Source organism: Triturus cristatus, chromosome 10 (genome assembly GCF_964204655.1).
Source record: "Triturus cristatus chromosome 10, aTriCri1.1, whole genome shotgun sequence".
In the NCBI taxonomy this organism is placed as follows: Eukaryota; Metazoa; Chordata; class Amphibia; order Caudata; family Salamandridae; genus Triturus; species Triturus cristatus.
The window spans coordinates 44,003,634-44,020,434 of record NC_140593.1 but is presented as its reverse complement, the minus strand read 5'-3'; the positions used below and the strand labels follow the sequence as shown (position 1 = coordinate 44,020,434).

At 49.6% G+C, this 16,801-nt stretch overlaps 1 long non-coding RNA gene and 1 pseudogene across 2 annotated transcripts in view; one reads left to right on the top strand and one right to left on the bottom strand.

Moving 5' to 3' along the window:
- LOC146788800 (trimethyllysine dioxygenase, mitochondrial-like) overlaps window positions 1-16,801 on the bottom strand; it is a 243,434-nt pseudogene that overhangs the window by 105,673 nt on the left and 120,960 nt on the right. The window contains exon 4 of the transcript XR_014969989.1: window positions 2,461-2,577. The product of XR_014969989.1 is annotated as a trimethyllysine dioxygenase, mitochondrial-like (transcript). The remainder of the gene's footprint in view (window positions 1-2,460; window positions 2,578-16,801) is intronic.
- The window catches only part of LOC146788801 (uncharacterized), a 277,198-nt gene that overhangs the window by 212,334 nt on the left and 48,063 nt on the right, over window positions 1-16,801 (top strand). The gene's annotated exons all lie outside the window — the stretch shown is intronic.

The following is a 16,801-nucleotide window of genomic DNA, read 5'->3' as shown; positions in this document are numbered from 1 at the left end:
ATGGCATTGAGTGGATAGTATAGAGTGGAGTGGCACAGATTGGAGGGGAGTACAGTGGAGTGGTGTACCCTAGAATGCCTTAAACTGAAGTGGCAGCGTACAGTGGAATAATGTAGAGTGAAGTGGCGTAGAGAGGAGTAGGATAGAGTGGAATAGCATAGAGTGGCGTTTCATAGATTGGAGGGGATACAGTGGAATGGTGTAGACTGGACTGCCATAAAATAGAGTGGCATATAGTGAAATAGCGTACAGTGGAATGGTGTTGCATGGAGTGGCAGATAATTATATTGGAGTGGGGTGGCGTACAGTGGATTAGCATAGGGTTGAGTGGCATAGAGTGGAGTGACATCCAGTGGAATGGTATAGAGTGGAGTTTTGTTGATTGGAGCGGGTAAAGTGGAGTGGTGTAGACAAGACTGCCGTAGAATAGAGTGACATATAGTGTAATAGTGTACAGTGGAATGGTGTTGCGTGGAGTGATGTAGAGTGGAGTGGGGTAGAGTGGGGTGGCGTACAGTGGATTAGCATAGTCTGGAGTGGCATATTGTGAAGTGATGTAGAGTGGAGTGGAATGGCATAGAGTGGAACAGCATTACAGTGGAGTGTCGTAGGGTGGAGTGACGTATAATGGAGTGCTGTACGCTAGAGTGGCATAAAATGGTGTGGTGTATAGTGGAATAGCGTAGACTGCAGTGGCGTAGAGTGGTATGGCATAAAGTGAAATGTCTTAAGGTGGAGTGGAGTACAGTAGAATGATGAAAGGGGAGTGGCATACAGTGGAGTGACCTACATTGGAGGGTAGCCACCCCTGACTATTTGACTTTTTCTGGACCCTATTTTATTCTGTTTTTGTGTAACCAAGTGCACTTTACCCCTGCCAAACTAAGCTACATTACTTGTGCTCCCCCATTATCTATGGTTAAATTGGTTCACCACTGACGGACGTAATTAACTTACCAATGAAGTCACTAGTGTACAGCATAAGAAATACACCCAAGACATGGACTTTAAATGCCATCTGTGGACTGTAGCCCCTCTGTTGCCATCCACAGGGTTGGCATGTATAACATGGATGACTTATGGCCTACCATAGTTAGCCTACCTGCAGTAGCCTAAACACCTGCTGTCAAGCCTGTCAAAATAACCTTTTTTTGACAGGTGGGCAAACCTGTTTTTAAATATTATCAAGCCACCCCTAAGTGTCCCCTCAGAACAAGGTAGGATACCAATGTTTAAAACTGGAAAACTGGAATATGTAAGAAATTAAAGCTGCCATATTCCTCCATCAACTCGCTCCCAAAAGTGATTTCATTGGCAGAAAACGTTTCCATCATTTGTTATGGAGTCACCCCTACCCATTAGTTAGTGCCAACCAGATGTGTTGCAGCCCAACACTTTCTGGACCTGCAGCAGATCAGAAGAGAACTGGACCTTCTGTCTATAACCTAACAGGAGCTATGAAGGACTGGACTTGCTCCTTCTTGTATTCAGGACAAAGAGGTAGACTCAAAGGGTCAGTTGGCTCACCTCCTGTGTGGCTGCAGGGATACAAAAAGCTGCAAGAGGCATTTTTCCTGAAGTAACCAACCAACCAGTACCAACTGGACCTGACTAGTAGCCTCTTCTGGAGTGAGTCCTAGCCCTTACATGTTCTTAAAGTCCTGGGAGCATTAGAAGGGTCTCAGAAGCGCTGCTCCCGAAAACCCTGAAAAGTCAGGAAAATCTTTGGATTTGCAAGAGTTCTGGAGCTGTCAGTGCCACGTGGTAAAGGTGTCTGATTTGGATTCACCATCCTTGGATACTGCTTCAGGTTTGCCCAGCTGGAGGATTTTGTGCTCCATTAAAAAGGTAAAATCTTTGACCTTGACAAACCCTAATGGTATAGCTAACCTGCACTCCATCGCGGTCAACCTTAAATTGCACCTAGGTCCTGGTCTGCAGCTTCCATAGACTACCATTGACATGTACTATCTTTTGGTGCTACTTTTAGTTCCAAATGTAAAATATCAAATCTCTGACTCCCTTTGTTGGAGTTTTGTCAGTTTGATTCCATTTTGTTTATTCAATCTTCCTCTATATTTCGAATTTGGTTTGAGATTTTTATTTTTTTATGTTTTAAATGTATTACTTTTTTGGTAGTGCATGAACACTTTACACATTGCCTTAAATTAAGCCTGTCTACTCTGTGCCATAGCTACTGTGGGATTAACCTCAGGTTACCTTGGCGACTTTGGGCTCCCCCCTGACAAATTAGTTTAATATTTCTTGAAGAGGGGTCCGCCCATCCCAAATAATAATCCACTTCCTTAGAATTCATACTTTCATTTTACTACATCCTTTCCTTCTGTACATGTTCTGGATGTCTGGACACATTCTGTTACATCTCTGCATCATTTTGATGTTTCCGAGGGCCAGGTTCATGCTTTACGAACATTTACAATCTAATAATAGTCCTAATACCTGAAGGGCTCCTGCATACTGGAGCCACCGGTGTGTGAGTCCATGGAGTCAGTGGAGAATACCTCCTTGCCGGTAACATCACTTGTGACTGACCAGGATCTGCCGACGAAAGCTTCCCTGTCACAAGAAAAGATGTGAAATGAAGAATGTCACAATAGTGAAAGACATTGGAGAAAAAGAATCTTATAGACTGACAAGTTCACTTCCTGTTGTCCTCTTCTCTTGACTCTCAACCTACCCTCAACAGGCTCCATAAGCTGTTGTCAGCTCACTTCACAGACACTCTCCTATTCGCTGCTCCTCATCCTAAACTTGCTTCCATCTCACCTCTCCTGTCGGATCCTGAGCTCTCGTCACAGGTGACCATCCTGTCCTGTGTGAGTCTTTCTCACCTCTGACTATGTTGCAATCTGTTCTTTGTTTGCCAACACCTGGTCCAGCAGTTCTTTCTGAGTGCAGCTGTCTATCTCTCATCACATCTTCGTCCTGAGGGTTGAGTGTTTCCAGATCTGTTTCACATTGGATCCATACCTCATACTGAGGATATGTAACTGAATAGATATCTGGATCCCTAGTGACAATATTTGGCCATGAGTGAAAACGGATCATGCCCATGTCCCATGTACCATGCCTATCACACGGATTGCAGTCTTGTTAGGCCAGGAGGGGCACTCAAACGGCTACCCTCGCAGTGGTAAAGGGCTACAGCCGCTACCAGTAGATAACCAGCACAAGCGCAGTGGTGGCAGCATACCATGTTTTAATGATGTTCACCAGTAGTGTGAACATGCCTTTTTTATGTTGTCACTAAAGTGGCGACTACCAGCCCCCTCATATAAAGTTCTGCTTCTGTGTGCTTAATTCACCCTTGGCCAACATCATGTTGACATGTAGTGCTGTGCAGCGCACGTGTTTCTGTGTGTATCGTGTGCTGTGTAGGTCCCTGTGAGTTGTACAATACATGGAGGTCTGTGGGTTCCATATTGGTAGCCCAGGGCCTTGAGAAGGCATGTGGAGGAGCCCCCCAGACAGAGGTGTGGATTGGCACCTTCCTGAGAGCTGGGTGGGGCACACTGGGGGAATGGAGAGCCAAGGTTTGATCAACAAGTAACTCCCCTGGCCTGTGTTGTGGGGCTCTCATAGTCTACCCCCTGCTACTGTGACAGACTGCTTTCTGAGCAAAGGACAGGACAGAGAGGTAAGTACTAATTAGGGGTGGTGGAACTCGCGGAGTACCGAGGAGTCACCTAAAATCTCTACGCGATTCCGCGGAGCGGCGCGACCAACAGGATTCCAAAATATCATCTAAATAAAACCTTCTTCATTTTCTAATGCTATTGCTGTGCCTTTTCTATTTATCCACCCAATGGTGCTATACAACCATGCACAAGTACTGTGCATTGAGGAACACGTCTCAGCTTTCTCATTTGCATGTGTGGTTTATGGGATGACACTTCAGCATCATTCTAGCAAGTCAAGCAGTTCCCACACAGTGTCCCTTCTCCCCAGTGACCCCAACCCCACAAAAACACAAGATACAAAGAACTGGAGACAAAGCATGATACCCTCTTTCATCTGCCTTTGATGCCCAAGGCCAGCATGGAGTCACTCCAATTCTTTTTAAAAGGGGTTGGGAAGCTGGGGCTGACTCGGGAGGGGGGTGGCACAAAAAAAGCCATGGAAAGCCTGTAATGAGTCACTGCTATATGTTCCACAGAAGGGCAAAACACCAGACAAGAGCTCCATTTGCCGGGACTGATCCTAGACAAGGTGCCAGCAAAGAGTCAGCCAGCTGGCTGTAGAAAGCGTCTCTGCACCTGGCCACCAAGAAGACGCGGTGGCGTAACTGCTGCTGGAGAGGGGCGCAGACCACCTTCCACACACCCTGTGAAATGAAACAGCAAAGGATTTGGGGGCATATTATCAAGAAACGCGTTCAATTATCGCCGCTTTAGCGACAGAAAACTGCCGCTAAAGCGTCGATAATGGGCTTGATAATATGCCCTTGAGAATTCCCATAGAAGCCCAGGTTCTGGTGTAAACATGGGCTTCTATGGGAATTCTCTGCAGCATATTATCAAGCCCATTATCGCCGCTTTAGCTGCAGTTTTCTATAATAATTGTAACGCCGTTTCCCCTCGGCACCTAAGAGCATGAACAAAGGAGCGTTAAATTTAATAGGTGGGAAAAAAGCAAGGTACCCGATGCTATCAAATTTGAGGCAACAGCGGTCTGTGTGTCAGCATGTCCATACGGGACTGTCTGAAATATGGCAATCAAGAGACATCCAAAAGTGATGGCTGAACAGAGGTTCATGTAAACCCATGTCTGTCCCCTCCCAACTGAAGAGACAATGGACTCATCTTGGTTCCTGGCGAGAGGCAAAATGGTTGAAACTCTGGACTATAGATGGACCCAGAGTGGCCCAAACCCTCCAGTTTTGAAGCCAGCTAGTCCCACCTTCACCCTGGATCCTCCGAGTCAGGCCGGGAGGGGTAGTCATGGGTCCCCTCTTCCCAACTATTCACAGTGTGGCAGGCACCAAGGGGTGCCCGCCACAGGGTGCACGATTATCCCCAACCACCCCTTTTCTCAATGCAAGCCTGTGTATGCATTCAATACACAGGCTCCCATTGAAGTCAATAGGAGTCCGACCGATTCGTATCCAGATGCATTCAAATGCATCATACTCTTTCAGTCGGACTCCCCCAATCCGAGTCGTATGGAAAGCATTCCGGACCGAGTTGTTATGCTTTCCAAACGAGCTCAGAATCGAGCCCTAAATGTTTCTGACTGTCTTGCCCACTCCTACATATTATCCCAAGTGTCCTGCCCCTCTTCTACCCTATAATCGGCCATTTAAGACATGTACTAGTCATTTGATAATGTCCTTCAACCTCCCCAGACAGAGGCAGTTTACTTGTTTTCAAAAAGAAAACACTGTCAGGAATCCCGACCCGGTAACCTCCGCTACGTGGTAGAATGAGGAGTTTTTGCTGAACTCCATGCTCCAAGCGGAGCACAGAGTGGTAAAACTGCATGCTTCACTGGCGCAGCGGTGTTTACTGCACACCGCTAGTACTCATAAGGAGGCAACCCAAAAAACAACATGAACTTAAACACATGAAACACTAAATCACATCTGTGTCTGGAAATTGACTATAAAAAGGGAAGCTTGAGTTTCCCAAATTGTCAGCCATCAAGCACTTAACTGTGGCTGTACATCGACATAGAGAAACCCAACAAGACGTCTGCCTGTTTGTGACCAGGGCTGGGGGCTATTATTATCGATTAATCACATATGAGTACATAAAAAATTGTGTAGTTCAAATTATATCAGTCATAAAGAAAGAGGGTGAACTAGAATGGTGTCTCCTCACAGGAGTTAGGAAAGGACAGTTCTCCCATAAAGAGAGTACTCTAAAATCCCCTACTCGAATGGTAGACACAAGCTTTATGAACTGTGATATACTCCGCACTAGCTTAAAATACACAATTCTAATGTTGTGTGGTCCAACGGCCAGGGCAGCTGACTCCGGAATACAAGGCTCACGGTTCGATCCCAGGTGCCGGCTGCAGATTAGCCCAGCATGATGTGACTCTGGGCAATAACTCAATTAATCTTCCAGACGGCCCCAAGCGCTGGGACACCTCAACTGAGGTAGCTGCGGGCTTTACAAATGCTGTTATTATTATTAACATTTGCTACACCTACACACAGTTCACATGAAAATAGCCAATCAAGTTAAAGTGAAATTATACAATTGCTTATTTGTAAGCTTCTCAGGACCTTCAGAATACAACTTTCTCTCAACATCCTTCAAACTTAGATGATCTGGAAAGAGATAAGATACATGGACCAGCCTGTACTCTGCAGGTGTTTGTAAATATAATTCCAATTATAACATTCTATGAGAAGCACAGTAAAAGGAAAACATTTCACATGGGAAAGAAAACAAAAGAACATTTTGTCTGTTAATTAGGACTTTAGCTTCACCTAGAATTAAAATGTTGATGTGTCACAAAGCAAGATGGCGGACACAGACCCACTTTAGCTGTGATCGAAAGAGCAGGCTCATTCTAAACATAAATTAAACACAATTGATGACATTTCCATGTAAATGTTAATCTAATGCAAAAACATTTATTATAAAAACTCCTTCTCTTTACCCACAGTTAACAGCAGTGTGTGAGAACTCTGAGCTCAGCAGCTGAGGAAATAGTGTTTCGAGACCCTGAGTGTATCTGAATAAAACAATTATAGGTATATTCTCCACTGTTATTCCGATTCTTCATTTGGTATAGAAGGCTGAGAGGTGGTCCAAGGAGACCAGGGTGGCCCCAAGCGGGTCACTTCCTTCAGTTAACACCCAAACAGGGACTCCATCGGATGATTGATCCATCCCTTTCCACAGACAGGGGGGGAGGACAAGGACATAGTCGGGTTGGACTGACGGCTCAGGGATCCCTGCACGAAGAGTTTCTGTTATTCGCATCTGGTCCTTTTGCCCTGCCGGACGGTGCCTCGCCCAGTGGTCATCCCGACTGGAGACCTGAACCCCTTGATCTGACTGTTTGGTCTGAGGTGTTGGCAGGGGACAACTGGTTCACTTGTATTACTGATATCAGGTGAGTTTGTTTTGGTTCTCTGTGGATATGGTACCATTGTGGTTTGAGTTTGTTACGGTCTAAGGACTGTCTTGATAAAAAGTGTTTGGAAATACTTTGCCAGTAAAAGTAACAATTTTGTTTTTTTTTCCTTTGCAATGCCTGGCCTAAGTAAACTTTGGAGTTTATGTTGTCGTTGTGTTCTGTAGATGCTTGGTTGGAAGAAGCTCAGCCTGCGCCTCCTGAAGGCAGCCCTAATTTTGATAAGTATGTGAAACATGGTCTTGGCCCTATTATGTTTGGTACATTATGGCACAAATATACGAGGGACAATGCCAAGTTGCAGTGGCCTTTGACAGGCTCTTTTGACGAACAGAAGATTGGCTTTATACAGGAACAGTTGTTTAAGCGACAAAGTAGGCAGTCGATGTTTGACTCTCTTCGAACTTGGCAGAAGGAGGCTAAGCAAAGGTGGTTAAAAATGGAGAAAGATGCATGGAAAGGGAGGATGCAGACTCTTACACAGAAAGCTGTGGTGTATGATAGACAAAAACAGAAGACAAGAATGGAATGTGAGGACAGGAGATTTCGGTTGCATGTTGACAAGTTGATGATAATTTTGTAGAGGAGCTGTTAGATACTCGACCCCTGCCTCCATATGCCCTGCAGAGGATATACCCTGTTGTTCCTTTGCAGAAAGATCAGCCTGTCTCATCTGCTGAAATTTCCCCTGTACGACTCTTATACCCACAGCTCCTGTTAGCACACCCCCTATTCTTTCTCTTCCATTGCCATCCTTGATGACTGTGACCTCTGTTACATCCACTGCTCCGACTCTTGAGCCCTCTGTTCTTGCTCCTTCGGTGAAACCATTGACTTCAGTTCTACCTAACACTCCTATTACCCCTCCTCCTGCGGATATTAATCCTCCAATGTTTTTGGATGCTGATACCCCTGTACGTGGTTTTGAAGAGAGGGATTTGGTGCGGTTTAGGGAATGAACAGGTCAGTTGATGCTATCTGGAGTAGGGGAGGAAGAGAAGAAGACAATAGTGAGTCAGGTAATGCGGTGGGCTTGTAATGCAGTTTACAGTGTGGAAGATATTTGGCGATTTTGAGCCTTTTTTACAATGCTCTTCAACATATGTCTGCTACATTGGTTGATCTTTGGCATACACACATTGAGTTGGAGGTGCTCCAAATATTATTTGATATTAGAGACCGCGTTTATTTTACTGGTTTAGCACCAGAACAGGTGTTTGGTAATATTTATACCATAGTTTCTTATAGAGGTCGGTTGTATGATAAGAGCCCTTCTCAAATAACTCAGTTCACTATGCGTGAAATCCCCCCAATTTACCATCCAGAAATACCTGCATTGACGGATCAGCACGGTGTGACCACTAGACCAGCCGTGTCTGCCCGTTTCCAGGAGCAATGGGTTTATACTCCATGGAAAAGAAGTGAGGTTTTAGCCCTTAAGGCTACAATGCCCAATTCGAGGAAATATCCTACAGTCTTTTGAAAGGAATTAACAGAAGCTGCCTCTTCTACTGTAATGACTCTTGCTGATATTGAAATGTTTTTTGGTCTTCTTGTTCTGCTCGATGTTTGGCGGCAGGTGCATACTCAAGATCATGTTGCTGAGTTGGGTGGTACATGGGATGTGATTAAGGGATGGGATCAAGAAAGGAGGCCAGGAGATAAGCCACGTGCGGAGATACTCGCTTTGTCTTGTCGCATTATTACCTATATGCATAAACTTATTCCACTTAAGAAAGTAAGTTGGGACAGATTAACGGCCTATCGACAGAAGAAGGATGAGAGTGCATCTTATTTCTTTACTAGGTTTGATGATACGTTTTTGGATTAGAGTGGGCAGGATATATCCACGGATGGAGGAGTTCATTTGTTTGCTGACAGGTTTGTTACTAATCTTCGTCCTGAAATAATGACTCGTTTACAGGCATCTGAAAGTACTTGGTCTACTTCTTCTCCTTCTGATATTTTGAATATGGCTCAATATTATGAGCATCAAGATTAGGAGGAGAAGGATAAAACTGATTTAAAAAAACAAGGATTTAAAGACAAAAGTTTTGTTGCAGCAGGCATTTCAGGGAAATAACAGGGGACGGGGAGGTCCTTCTCGACAACTCCCACATACTAGGCAGCCTACTATGACACTGTTGGGACACAACCAGTGTGCGTATTGTAAGGAGGAAGTGCCCTGTGCTTTTGCATGACCCCAGAGTTGGACAGTATTATCATGATGACTATGATATTGATGATGTGAGAGGTAAGTCTTACAGCTAGGATAGCCAGGGACAGGGTAAGGGACCAGTTCAAATACCTGTAGATCAGCATGGTCCTTACGTCACAGCAGATTTGCAAGCTTCGACTAAAGATGTTTTGGTGGATATAGGTGTGACAAAAAGTTCTGTCTCTCTGCATATGGTACCTAGGGTGGGCCTGTCTGGCCAAAGTAATGTTTCGGTAGGGTTTTCTGGTGTACCGGTTGTCAGCCCCATTTCACGCCCACTTGCACTTACTATTGGTCCTTTCACTGTGGAGTCTCCATTCTTGTTAACATCTAATTGCAGTGAACATTTGATGCGTTTGGACTTGTTGAATAAGTTGCATCTTACTATCTATTGTTCTCCTGATGGTACTTATATTACAATGGGTGCGGGTGTGAGTACTAGACAGTGTTTGTCTCAGGATGCACCCCTTCCAGATGAGTTTGCCCAGGTGCAACCCACACTATGGGCTACAGGTGATACAAACTTGGATCTGTTGCATATACTACCAGTTTCTATACTAGTTAAAGATAATGCTATTCTGCCCCTCATTCCTCAATATAAAATACTGCAGGCAGGGAAACGGGCCCTTCTTCAGATTATTCCGGATTTATACGAAAGGGAGTAGTTGAAGAAACGTCTGCCAACATTTGTAATAGTCCTATTCTTCCGGCCCTTAAGAGGACACCCTCGGGTTCCTCTAATGTTATTGATGATGTCTATCATTTTGTGATTGATTCACGAGAGTTTAATAAAATAGTAGTTCCGCAATTTCTGGTGGTTCCTGACATCACTACGCTTTTAATGATGATCCCATCTACTGATAAGTTCTTTTCTGTTGTTGATTTAAAAAAATGCATTCTTCAGTATTCCTATACACTAGGACAGTAGGTATTTCTTTGGATTTACACTGTCCAGCAGAAGCTTTAGATTCTGTTGTGCTCCTCAAGGCTATATGGAGAGTCCTAGTATTTATAGTCAGGCATTAAAGAGTCAGTTGGATTCACTATCGCTATTCCCAGGTAATGTATTAGTGCAGTATGTCGATGACCTGTTAATTGCTTCTGATACGGAACAAGGCTGTAAGGACAGTACAGTGAAATTGCTGTTGCATTTGGCACATCATGGACATAAGTTCTCTCTTTCGAAGTTTCTGTATTGCTAACAGAAGGTAAACTATTTAGGTCACCTACTGTCGAAGAAGTGTAGGAGGTTGACCCCTGAGTGCATCAGTACCATAATTGTGTTTGCTTTGTTCGTCCTAAGTTGGCAGGGTATGCCCAGACGTTGGTCCCTTGCTCACTTTGCCACTGGATTCAAGCTAGCCTGGCTGATGACGGCTGATTAGCCAGAAACCGGTCCAAGGATGCTTGTTTGTTTCCGGTCCAGGGAAGACATGGCTTAGCAGTTTGGGCTGGACTGTTCCCATGAGGCACAGGGTCAGACTGATTTGCATATAGCTGTGTCTGAACTGGGGTGGCAAAGTGAGCTAAAGAATGATGATGGATTCAACCCAGATCTGTGACTGGGGGTGAGTGTTTGAAAAGTTTCAGTACTCCGTCCATCATCTCCTTGTGTTTGCTTTGTTCGCCCTAAGTTAACAAGGTATGCTCAGATGTGGGTCCCTTGCTCACTTTGCCACTGGATTCAAGCTAGCCTGGCTGAAGAGGGCTGTTAGCCCAAAACCGGTTCCAGGATGCTTGTTTCCGGTCCAGGGAAGACATGGCTTGGCAGTTCGGGCTAACTGTTCCCATGAGGCACAGGGTCAAGACTGATTTGCATATAGCTGTGTCTGTACTGGGTGGCAAAGTGAACTAAAAAATGATGATGGATTCAACCCAGATCTGTGACTGGGGGTGAGTGTTTGAAAAGTTTCAGCACTCCGTCCATCATCTCCTTGTGTTTGCTTTGTTTGCCCTAAGTTGGCAGTGTATGCCCAGACGTGGGTCCCTTGCTCACTTTGCCACTGGATCCAAGCTAGCCTGGCTGAATAGGGCAGTTAGTCCAAAGCCGGTCCCAGGATGCTTGTTTCTGGTCCAGGGAAGACATGGCTTGGCAGTTCGGGCTAACTGTTCCCATGAGGCACAGGGCCAAGACTGATTTGCATATAGCTGTGTCTGAACTGGGGTGGCAAAGTGAGCTAAAGAATGATGATGGACTGGGAGTGAGTGTTTGAAAAGTTTCAGCTCTCCGTCCATCATCTCCTTGTGTTTCCATTATTAAAATCCCCATTCCGCAAACTCAAAAAAGATGTATGCGCTTTTATAGGTATTCCTAATGTCGCCAGTGGATCCCAAATTATTCTTTACTAGTTAAACCTTTGCTTTCATTAACAATGAAAGTAGTGCATGATCCTTTGCTTTGGATGCCAAAATGTCAGCAGTCTTTTGAGCAATTAAAAACTGCGCTTTGCTCGGCTCCAGTGCTTGGCACACCTAACTATAGGAAACCGTTTGTGCTTAATGTTCATGAGATGGCTGGTTGCGCACTTTCTGTCTTAACACAGAAATTTGGGGATAAACAGATGCCTTCTGCTTATTTTTCTGCTTGACCCTGTTGCTAGGGCCCTTCCGAGCTGTCTGAGAGTGGTCACGGCTATGGCCACTTCGATCAGGCAATTGGCTGGACTCGTACTTGATACAGAACTCACAGTTATGGTACTGTTGGAAAGGCGTTCGCCGGAGGGGGGTTCGATACACGTCTTGCCCACCCCTGCGACCCACCTCTCCCAAGTAGGCCGAGCCAGGCGCGCACACCCTGAGATACACTGCGAACAGAGTGACACCACACGTATTCTTTGTAGGACGACAGGTTCTTTTATCGATGATTTCAAGGGATCTTTATGATCCAAGATGCAAGCAGTACAGCAGTGGCACAACGTACCACAAATCGGTCGTGGGGAATGGGGGTAGCGGGACAGTCTTTCAAGATAGTGTCTCTGCGAAATACCCTGCGGAAGCTCACAATCCTCGAGCTGGAGGGTGTCGTGTCTCTGGGCGATCTCTTACCGAGTCGTCCTCAAGGGGAGCGCCGCGAGTCTCTCAGCAGGCACGAGTGGTCGAAGTTCGGGAGCTGCGATTCCGTCAGCAGGGCTCAGTTGGTTCAATAGCTGGGGGCCGCGAGTCACTCAGCAGGCCTAGGTGGTTCAGTGTTCGGGAGCCGCGACCTCGTCCGCAGGGCTCAGATGGTTCAATAGCAAGAGGCCGCGAGTCACTCAGCAGGCCCAGGTGACTTCAGCATTCAGGAGCCGCGACAGCATCTGCAGGCTCGGATGGTTCCAGGTCTTCTCTGCCCTCATCTCTCCGGCACCCCTTGTTATACTCCGCTGGCTCTTTGAAGTCCGGAGTGCTCGCAGAGAGGGGCCTGGGGTGACGGAGGGGGTTCGGCGGGATTTCCTGCCGCTCACTTCTTTGGTCTTTTCAGGTGGGTCTGGGAGGGACCCCAGACGCTCGGCAGGGGAGGCGCCTGCTCCCCAGGGGCCTGGTGGCCGATTGAGTCCTCCCGGGGAAGGCGACCCGAGGTGTGACTGGGCTGGCGCCTCTGGGTCTGGCTCGAGGGTTCCCGCTCCCTCGGTTGGACATGCGTGGTAGGTGTTGAGTCTTGTCAGGCCTCTGGCCGGCCCGCGGATCGGGGTGGCTGGGGCGGCCGGAGTCGGAGATGTCGTGTCTTGAGGGTGGTTGCAGGTTGGCGGGATGATGGAGAGGGCAACGCCGCGAGGCCGGTCTCACACGCGTCCCCCCCAGCTGAAAGGCGTGGAGAACTACCCATCCACTGGGGGGTTCTCCTCGCCGAAGCGGAAGAACCGGGACAGGCCGTCGGCGTTGGCATGATCTGTCCCGGGGCGATGTTCGACAGTGAAATCCATCCCTTGGAGAGAGATGGACCATCGTAGTAGCTTGGGGTTCTCCCCCCTCATCTGCATTAGCCACCGCAAGGGCCGGTGGTCCGTCTGTACCCGAAAATGGGTCCCGAACAAGTAGGGCCGTAGTTTCTTGAGGGCCCAGACTACGGCAAAGGTCTCTCGTTCTATAGTACTCCAACGCTGCTCTCGCGGCAGCAGCCTTCGGCTGATGAAGGCTATGGGCTGATCAATGCCCTTGTCGTCGAACTGCGAGAGCACGGCCTCGATGCTGTGTTCGGATGCGTCGGTCTGGACCACAAACTCTTGGGAGTAGTCGGGGGCCTTGAGTACAGGGGCGGTGCACATGGCGGTTTTCAAGGCGTCGAACGCCTGCTGGCACGGGGTGGTCCACTGCACCTTCTTCGGGAGCTTTTTGGAGGTCAACTCTGTGAGGGGCCCCGCGATACTACCATAATTTTTAATGAACCTCCGGTAGTAACCCGTAAGGCCCAGGAAGGCCCGAACCTCTGTCTGCGTGGTGGGGGGCTCCCAGGACTTGATGGCGTCGATCTTCGGCTGGAGAGGGGCGACCTGGCCGCTGCCCACCTGATGGCCCAGGTAGACCACGGAGCCTTGCCCGAGCTGGCATTTGCTGGCTTTCACTGTTAGGCCAGCTTGGCGCAGGGCCATTAGTACTTGTCGGAGGTGCTGGAGATGCTCGTGCCATTGAGAGCTGAATACGGCGATGTCGTCAAGGTACGCTGCGCTGAACTCCTCGAGTCCGGTCAGGACCTTGTTCACCAACCGCTGGAACGTGGCTGGGGCATTTTTCATCCCGAACGGCATGACCCTGAAGCGGTAGTGGCCATCTGGCGTGGAGAAGGCAGAGCGCTCTTTCGCTCCCTCCGTGAGAGCAATCTGCCAGTATCCGCAGGTCAGGTCGAAAGTGCTGAGGAACCGGGCGGCCCCCAGGCGGTCGATGAGCTCGTCGGCTCGGGGAATAGGGTGAGCGTCTGCGCGGGTGACCGCATTGAGCCCCCGATAGTCCACACAGAATCTTAGTTCGGGAGCGACCCCTGGGGAAGCCGCCTTCGGGACCAGAACCACCGGGCTGGCCCAGGGGCTGTCGGAGGGTTCGATCACTCCCAGGGTGAGCATCTTCTGTACCTCGGTCTTGATGCAGGTGCGGACCCGGTCAGGCACCCGGTAGGCTCGGTGTCTCACAGGCGGGCTGTCGCCGGTGTCCACGTCGTGGACACACCAGTCGGTAACCCTGGGAATGAGGGAGAAGAGGTCTGCAAATTGTCTGAGCAGCTGGCGGCAGTCGTCGGACTGCTGGGGAGTGAGGGTGGTCGACAGTTTCACTCCCTCCACGGAACCATCCAGTTCTTCAGCGCACAGGAGGTCGGGCAGGGGTTCGGTGTCTTCTTCCGCTCCATCATCGGTGGCCAGTAGCAAACTTAATTCCGTCCTTACAAAGTGGGGCTTGAGACGGTTCACGTGGAGGACCCGGAGGGGGTTCCGTGGGGACTGTACGTCGACCAGATACGTGACCTGGCTCTTTCGCTCGACCACCTTGAAGGGACCAGTCCATTTGTCTTGTAGGGCGCAGGGTTTCACCGGAGCCATGACCCAAACCTGCTGGCCCGGCTGGAACTCGACCAGGGTTGCGTTCTGGTCATACCAGCGCTTCATTTCTGCTTGGCTGGCCTCGAGGTTAGACTCTGCGAGTTCTCTGAACTTCCTCGTCTGGTTGCGGAGCGCCAGGATGTAGCGGAACACATCAGGGGGTATCCCCCGGGGGCTTGTCTCCCAGCCCTCTTTGACCAGGCTCAGGGGCCCTCGGACAGGATGTCCGTACAGCAGTTCGAAGGGGCTGAACCCCAGAGACTTTTGGGGGACTTCTCGGTATGCAAACAGGAGGCAAGGGAGGAGGACGTCCCATTTCCGGCGCAGGGGCTCTTCGAGGCCCAGGATCATTCCCTTCAGGGTTCGGTTGAAGCGTTCCACTAGGCCGTTGCCCTGGGGGTGGTAGGGGGTCGTGAACTTATACGTGACTCCGCACTGCTGCCACAGGGACTTCATGTAGCGGGATATAAAGTTAGTGCCGCGATCACTCACAACCTCGCGGGGAAATCCGACACGGGAGAAGATCCCCATGAGAGCCCGGCCCACCACGGGAGCCGTCACGGTGCGGAGGGGGATGGCCTCGGGGTAGCGGGTGGCATGGTCCACCAGGACAAGGATGAATCTGTGGCCCTGGGCGGTCTTCGGCTCCAGGGGTCCCACGATGTCGATGCCGACCCGCTCGAACGGGGTACTCACAACGGGGAACGGTTGTAAGGGAGCTTTGCGTTTTCCGCCACTCTTCCCACTGCCCTGGCACGTGAGGCAGGATTTGCAGTGTACTTCTACATTCGCTCGCATCTTGGGCCAATAGAAGTGGGTAACCAATCGCTGATATGTCTTGTCTTGGCCTAAGTGTCCTGCCAAGGGTACATCGTGGGCCAGGCCCAGGAGGAGGCTCCGGAACCGCAGGGGTACTACCAGTACCCGTGCTGCGCCTAGCTCGGCGGTCTTTTGCTCGCTGTATAGGAGGCCATTGTCCCAATAGATCCAATGGGTTCCGGTTCGGTCACCGGCGGCCTGGGCTTTGGTTTGTTGTCTAAGTCCCTCGAGGGAGGGGCAGGTGGCCTGTTCCTGGCAGAACTCTTCGCGGGAGGGCCCCCCTTCACAGCGCCACTGGGCCATCTCGGGCATTTCTTCGAGCTCCGTCAGGGACTCTGGGGCGGAAGGTTCCGGTCCTTCCCCCGGGTTAGTGTCTCCTTCTCCCTCGGAAGGAGGGTTGTCCTCTTCTGGTAGGGGGTCTCGGCTCTCGGGGATAGTGTTCGGTAAGAGGGCTTCACCGCCCTTGGGGAGAGGCAATCGTGCGGTCATGGAGCGCGTGGTGGCGCAGACCCATTCTGGTAGGCCCATCATCTCTAGGTGGGCTCTTCGTTCTACTTGCTCCCACGGGGAACTCTCCAGGTCGTTGCCCAGGAGGCAGTCTACGGGCTGCGAGGTCCGGACCGCTACCTTCAGTTCTCCGGAGACCCCTCCCCACTCGAAGGGCACCAGCGCCATCTGGCAGAGGCTCTCAGAATTGTCGGAGGATACGACCGGACAGAAGGCCCCGGTTAGGATCTGGTCTTCTGAAATTAGGCTGCGGTGGACCGCGGTGACACTCGCCCCGGTGTCGCGGAGTCCCTCGACTCGGTGGCCATTGATGGTCACCTGCTGTCGGTATTTTTCTGTGTTGGCGGGCAAGGGTGTCCCGGGGACCATTTCTCGATCACCAAGGGAGACCAGGGCCATGGCCGCCGGTTCCCATTCCTCGGAGTCTTCCATCTCTTCCCCCAGAGCCACGGAGGCCATCTGCCGGGCCGTGGGGTTGGTCGTTGTGGTTCGCTGATACTGGGGACACTGTGGGTCATTGGCGTAGTGCCCGGGCTGTTGGCAGCGGAAGCAGGTGATCCTAGCTCGTGGACCTGGTCGTCCTGGGGCTCCGGTGCTTGCTGGGGACGGTGCCGAACCCGCCGCTGGTGGGCTGCTGGGG